The sequence below is a fragment of the Tigriopus californicus genome, chromosome 12, assembly GCF_007210705.1.
Source record: "Tigriopus californicus strain San Diego chromosome 12, Tcal_SD_v2.1, whole genome shotgun sequence".
Classification (NCBI taxonomy): Eukaryota; Metazoa; Arthropoda; class Copepoda; order Harpacticoida; family Harpacticidae; genus Tigriopus; species Tigriopus californicus.
Window position 1 is genome coordinate 7,736,150 of NC_081451.1, and position 7,536 is coordinate 7,743,685.

At 38.8% G+C, this 7,536-nt stretch overlaps 1 long non-coding RNA gene across 1 annotated transcript; it reads left to right on the forward strand.

Moving 5' to 3' along the window:
• Positions 1 to 1,920, forward strand: LOC131891809 (uncharacterized). The gene is made up of 2 exons (XR_009374472.1): positions 1 to 33; positions 1,604 to 1,920. It is a non-coding gene; the product is annotated as an uncharacterized LOC131891809 (long non-coding RNA).
• The last annotated feature ends 5,616 nt before the right edge of the window (positions 1,921 to 7,536 follow it).

Genomic DNA, 7,536 nt, shown 5'->3' on the forward strand with positions numbered 1-7,536 from the left:
AGTCACGAAGCGTATACAACAGGATGTTCAAAGGTAATGTCCTTTTTCCACCCGTACATATACCGTCAGTCCATGAGACTTAAGACATGCTTTAACTTACGGTGTACCTCTGTCCATGTAGAGGGGATGCAAAGAAAGCCAAGATAAAGATTGGTTCAGTTTTGTAGTTTTAGAGGTGACCCTATTTCTAAACCTAATAACGCCCCACTCCTTTACCTGAACCCATTCAGCTTCCTCCCTCCCTCTCCTCCTACCTCCTATTCTCTCTCCCGATTCCCATGATGAATGGCCATAACCCCCGATGGCCCGTGTTCCCTGGATGGCCCGTGTTCCCTGGATGGCCCGTGTTCCCCTGGATGGCCCGTGTTCCCTGGATGGCCCGTATCCCTGGTTGGCCCGTAAATCCCTGGATGGCTCGTAAATCCTTTGATCGACTCCCACCTAGTGATGGGATCAAATCAATAATCACGGGAGGTTGCGACCAGGGCTACCAATTTTCATTTTCAGTGGTCTATGACATTACTGGTGGAATCTCCGAAATCCGTTAGTCAGCCTTAAAAAGTAACCCTGATTTTTCTTCCGTCAAACTAGGGTTGCCTTTGGGATTAAACCTAAGTGTTTAAGTTGCGATGGAAAAGGCGGATGCTTTCGGTATCAACGTTTTCTGGCAACCTTAAATTTGAAATTTGATTTGATTCAATCACTACTCCCAACCCCGTCCGTAAGGGAGATGGTATAAATCAATGCTCGTGCTCCTTTAGATTAATCTAGTCATGTATATATAAACTGAACTGGTAAAGATATAAAGTCAGTCACGAAGCGTTCATAACACATCAAAGAGTAAAACCGCCCTTAGATCAACAAAAGGTCGAACTACACAACAAAATTTGGATCTTTTCTTGATCTAAGATTCACTCCTTGGCTTTCAAAACCTGTGCTCTGGATTCGGCCAGGGTATAGACCGGTCGAGGGTTTCCTTAGTGACATACATGATGTAAAGTCAGGTGTTCCCCAGGGCTCCATCTTAGAGCCCCTCTTTTTTATAATATTCATGGTCCCGCCTCAAAAGCTTACTGTTACAGCCAGTCTCTCTTCTTATGCTGACGATACAAAGTTAGTTTCTGGTAAGAATGGCCAAGATTCCAGTAGCCTTGCAAAGGACCTAGAAATAATCTATACTTGGGTTACTCAGAATAATATGGCCTTGAACGGAATGAAATTCCGCTCAATGACCTTCGGATTAACTCCTTTGAATACTCCACTCGTAGATAATGGAGGTAAAGACGTTGAGTAGGTCTCATCTATGAAAGATGTAGGTGTAGTCCTCCAAAATAATGGAAAGGTCGATGAGCATATCCAGTTGAAAGTGGGTAAAGCTTTTCAAATGTGTGATTAGATATATCGCATGTTTAAGTCCAGAGATAGTGTCACAGAAAGAAGTTGTACGCTAGAACTAGCTTAGACTAGAAGTCTCCAACCGAAGAAAATAAAATCGCATGCAAGTTTAGGGTGCATTTCAATTACAAAATCGAAGGATATGTGTCGCAAAATGTTCGTAGTTTACTTAGAAATTCATAGCAAGATTTCCTCATTCTTTCCGTAGGTTTTTGGATGGGGGCCTTTCATTTGGGCAACTTTATTGGTCCCACCGTGGGTGGAATAATGGTAAACACCATCGGATTCCCTCAAACCAGTCAAATCTCAATCTTGGTGTCCCTTTTGATGGTAATTCTGGATTGCATTCATTACTTCTTTCAAGTCAAGGGAGAGAAGGCACAACTCGAGTATGAGAATATTTCGTAACATTTCATCTGACAGATATTGTTTCATGCCGTTTATTACTTTTTGTTCTTCTGAGTTACAACAGTTAATAAATCTCGGCGCCACAGTTATGAATAGCATTCATAACTGATTCATTCACTGATTTTTTTTTATTAATACAAAGTTATTTGGGTGTGGGGTAGAAGGTGATAATGATAAGGAGGGATAAGATAAAGATCATTATGGTCAAATTCAACATCATTGTACCAAGAAAGAAACAGGTGAAAACGAAAACTATTTGTTTATTCTTTTGGCCAGATTTGCCACAATTTACCTTAAACATCATTTTGGGTGAAAATTACGGATATTGATTGACTTGTCAAACCCCGGCCTCAGTGCTTGATTACAAAGTGGCGCTATATGGTACAAGCGTCCTCTGGGAGATCTGCCATCATTAAACTCACACCCAGAGAGCACGAGCTACTGCGCATTGAAAAAGAGCAAGAGCTAAGAAATAGACATATAAGTCATATAAGTAACCGAAATAGTGTTGTTTCAATGAAGCCAATCATTGAGTGAAGTTGGTGTTTTTAAAAAAGCATGATTCTGATATTCTCAAGCAAATTTGAGGACAAAATTGGCAGTATTATGTTGCAGATTTGTAATGTTTGGAAGATATCTTTAAAGTGAAAGCTCACATTATCTCTTAATAGAAATACTGAACCAATGAAATGCTTTTTGCAAAAGCTGTTATCCTTTTTATCATTTCAATAGAGTTGATTCTTGGGTGAGATATAATATTACAGTAATAAATCTTTATTGCGAGATCTTTCTCATTAGATCACAGGTTTTTTTTACAATCTATTTATTTTATTTCGCCCCATTCTGGGTTCTGGGGATTATTCTACAGTATGTATAATCCAAGTTTATATGTTGCAATTTTCACAATGTTTGAATGATGAAGTCAAATAGCATTTAAAAATGAAATCTTCTTTTCAACTAAAATCAAGAAAATTGCTGAATTTCTAACTGAACAAGTTAATATAATTAGAAACATATTGAGACATATCTCAGATCAAATGTGGAAAGATAGTTTTGAATGAATCATATTGCTTTAAATCTTTTCAAGATCTTTTAAAGATTGAATTTTACTTGACAATGAACAAAAACTGAACTGCCAAGACAAATTAGAATATTAAAAAACAAACCATTTTGACTCCTTCGTTTTTTCTATTCAAAATAATGTATAAAATTGCAATTATGGTCAGGGTGAATTTTTCATTACTAAATTGAAGGATTTGTGTCAAAAATGTTTGTAGTCCACTTGAAATTTATGATATTTATGATCATATCAAAACATTTACCTAAAATTAAATTTTGAAATGTATCAGGTTTTCCTCTTGATAGTCAAAACCTGCAAAAGAAGGGGGGGGCCTTATCGTCGCTAGACTTCATACCGTACTTTAGAGTGGGCCCAGCAAGGGTTTTCAAACATGAAACGCCTTACTCACATCATTACAAGAATTATTCCTTGATTTGTCCCTTTTTTGCTGGGTTATACCTTAAAAGAAAACCAATTGCTGATGAAGCATAGACTAAAAAAAAAGGAAAATAACACACTATTATTCTTTCCACGTGAAAGCTTTTATCCAATTAACGAAAGGATTCAAAATCCAGACGAGGGGTCTTTTTCTCCATGAAAATACAACGAAATAATATGAAATTCAGTCCACTGGACTACCAATGACCGTCTATATTATAAAATTCAGTTCACTTTTCGTTATTTTGTGAAGCTGAGATGGGTTCAAAGCGTAACAAAGTGGTGCACCATTCATTTGAAAGAAAAATGGTGCCCTACGATTATACTCTCTCAATATTTGTAGTTGGAGCTGAAGAACAGTTAAACTTTTTTTGCCTTTTAGGCTTTTCATTTCATAGTCGGTTGGGTTTGTATCAATATGCATGGTTCAAAAGGAAGCTAGTTTTCGCAAGCCTGAAAAACTATAATGGGGAGATTCATTCACATACAATGAGTAGCAAATGTATTCATAAAGTCATGAAAAAACGTTTCTTTTTCTCAATAGTAAATCAGTTTAGCAAGAACACCGACGGACTTGACATGAATAACAAAGAAATCACAATCTCAAATCTGGATGTACCAATGAAATTGGTAATGTTTCATTATTTTTATTTGTTCTCACGCAATACATTCAAAAGTAATCGTGGCATTCGATCGGTAGTGAATTGCAAAACCTGTTAGGTTAATAACACTTGTTAAACATTTCTTATCATTTATAACTAACTTTTAGGGGTCTTAACAGGAAGTATATGCTACTCTTCAAGACCCAACTGTCCCACCTCGGCGAGATATCTTGGCTGTCGACTCATTTGGACTTGGGATGGGCCAGGGACTGAATGGGCAATATTTTACCATTGATTACCAAAGCACTGGTCCATAAATCTAAAAAAAACGTTTTAAATACTTAATTCTCAGACATAATCCCCATCAAATGCCGTGGCCCTAAAGGAGAAGTTATTACGCACACATTGGTGGATGAAGGTTTTAGAATTGGACACATTTTTTTGCTAGTCAATGATTGTTAAAGATAGCGGCATCTGTGTATAACAGTCTCATTCTCGAAAAGGCTCAAGTTCATTCAGACAATGGAACAGAAAAGATGGACACTTTAGCTTCTCTTTTTGCAAGCATAAAAAGGAACAAAAGCTGATATTTTCCATAAAATTGGAAATCAACCTCCTCACCACGGGTCAGTCAGAATCCAAATCAAATAGGAAGCATGAGGCCTGTTTTTAAAAGCCTTTACCTCGGAGTTAAAGGCTTGGATGTTAACCGGTATGAAAATGTACTCGTCTATGTGGTAAGCAGATGGTCATTGTGGGCCATGTGTGTTAAAAAACTCACCTCTGGTATTTATAGACATTTATAATGGTATCAAACGTCACACCTGCCAGAAGGCCAACTGAAAGGAAAAGAGTTATGGAAAATAGTCCTTTAAGACTTCTCGTCGGGGGGAATGGCATGAACTAGAAAGTGAATTGGCCAAAAAAGACAGCTCAAATGCATTGGAGACTTGGAGTTCAAATGCTCGTTTGACGCCCAAGACATCCATGTCCATGTGTGGGAACAGACCAGGCCTCAATTATGGATTTACATTTATCTATAACTTCATTAGCTCTAACTATAACCGACAAAATATGTTGGATTTTTGGCCCAAATATGTCGTTTTTATGGTGCTTAAAGCAATCCAAATGTTTTGATTTTATGTTAACCAAAAACGTTTCGGTGTGGTGTTTTTGTCCAGTTTATTTTTCTTAGCATAAAAACTAGGACCGGTCAAAACTTGCAGATAAATATGGGCTTTATTGACAAAAATTTGCAAAAAAACTTTCCAAAACATAGGCAACAACACGTTCAAGGGGAGGGGGGGCTATTTTTGCCACCATATCAAGCAACACATAGAAGAAAAGGAATATGACATCCCAATATCTTCAAGCATTGGTAATTGAACCTGCTATCCCCAAGAAGCAGATTCTTGCCATGTCCTGGCTCCTGATTAGTAGCCCTTGAAAAAACTAGTTGCTATTTTGGCCGAACCTTTTTGTTAGTTTGCGAAAAAGTCGAGAAAAAAATGAAAGAAAAAATGTTGGAAATGTGCGAAAAAAGGCGATGAATTGCATAAACGTTGGTGCCATGGCCAAAAGGTCATTGTTAGTCCTGTTTACTGCCATTTTCTGTTGCCAAATTCAAGGGAAAACAATTGCATATACTAGGCGATGAATTCAGCTGCTTTGTTTTATTGACAAGAAATTAAATCTTCTTTAATGCAATGCTTGACATTACGACACTTTTTAAGTGATTCCGATGTTATGGTATGTTGTATCTTTGTCTATCCTTAACTTGCTAATTCATGACTGCGTTCATTCTCTTTTACCTAATTGACCCGTTCCAGAAATAGACGAGTTCTCTCTTGATATTAATCCAACCGAGTTCCCTTGCCTCTAGTCTCAACAAGGCGCAGCCGGTTTTTCACAGTGGGGCCGTGTCCCAGTGAATTCGAACCTTGGACCAGAGTCCGATCTTGGATCTGGAACCGAAATCTCGGAGAAGAGTGGGGTCATTATTGATAAACGTGAGTTACAGGTGGAAGAAGAGAAAACTGTACAACATGCCCACCAAGGCCGAGTTAGAAGATGAGGTTGAACAACTCCGTAGACGTGTGGAACAACAGTCTCAATCAACGACGACTGATACTTCCCCATCCTGGACATCGGAGGTGTTGGAGAAGTTGATCAAAGTGCAAGGAGAGCAAATGCAGAGTTTCATGCTGCAACAAAATCAGGAGGTGGACGCCAGGTTAGAACGATTTCTGGGCCGGTTTGGCCAGTATGATCGAGAGACCCAGGACCATGCGGCCATATCCACCAGCGAACGGCTCCCCACTACACCAAAGGCAATAGCAAAGCCGCCTCCACCGTTGGAGGGTGGAATTAACTATCGTCAATGGAAACAATGGCTCGGCATATTTTAAACTCGTTAAATTGACGGAAGGGGTTGCTGAACTGAGTTGAGTTTGCTAATTGAGATAGTGCGCCAAAGCCAGAGATCATCAGATTAGTTTGAAAAAAAACCGACCTTAAACTTATAGTGCAGAGATATGGCTCCAAGCAAGTAATGGATATTCTTTGAATGGAATGTATGCTAGGTACTTATGTTTTAATTAAAGGCTATATAACATTCATGACTCAAGGTAGGTAGAGCTAAAAAGCAAAAAACCAGCTATCGGCTCACACTAGTTACTATATTGGCCTAAGACATGCCGAACAGCCCATAAACACGTTTTTTGCCGCGTGGTGTAAGAAAATAATGGAATCAACTAAACCTTCAAGATCAACTTTATTGAATTTTCAACCGTCGAATAAATTGGTCTACAAAACTCAGTACAAAAGGTCAGTTTGGTGCAGTTCCGTCATTGTGTTACTATATTGGCACAGTATTGGAATACTGTTTGCTTCAACAAGCCGGCAAATTGAAACAACTCACAAATGCAGTCTATGCCCGGTGCAGCTCGGCATGACTTGTTCTTAATATTTCATCCCCAAAGCGTTCAAAATCAAAGTATCGCGCTGAGTAATATTCTTGAATTTCCTTTACTTCACACTTACCAAATGATTTGTGGAGAGGTAAACAAGATGACAGAAAATAGAAAATCCTGCAAAGAAACAATCAACAGATTACCTCTCAACTACTTGAATGCACAAGTTCTCTTCCAGTAAGGCGTCTGCAAAATGCAAATAAATCCAACGTGTCAAACATCAGTTGTTTCATATTTGTGCGGTAGTTGAAGTAAATTAGTCCTTTTCACTCTGCTCTCCCTTCTGTTAAATTCGTTCTACATTTTGCTCCTCGTTATTAAGGTTGCCGTGTTTTCTGTTCTGGATTGCGGTTGTTGTTTTTCCTGTCGTATAAAAATGTGCAAACATCCGGTTTCGAATACATTCCATGTTACCACGCGAAAATCTCTTTCTTGAGTAGAATCGGACAAAATCAACAGGTTATGGGCTTCAGACCCGTTCCACTGCGTGAGTATCAGTGATAGAAACCCTAAGATGGCCAGTGCGGACTCGAGGAATGTGATCACGCCCCTGAAAGGTGCAAATTATGCGACCTGGAAAATCAGTGCCGAATGGCGTTGATGAAAGAGGTGTGTGTGCCATCGTCTGTGGAAACGAGTCGGAACCGACGGAAGGAATTAC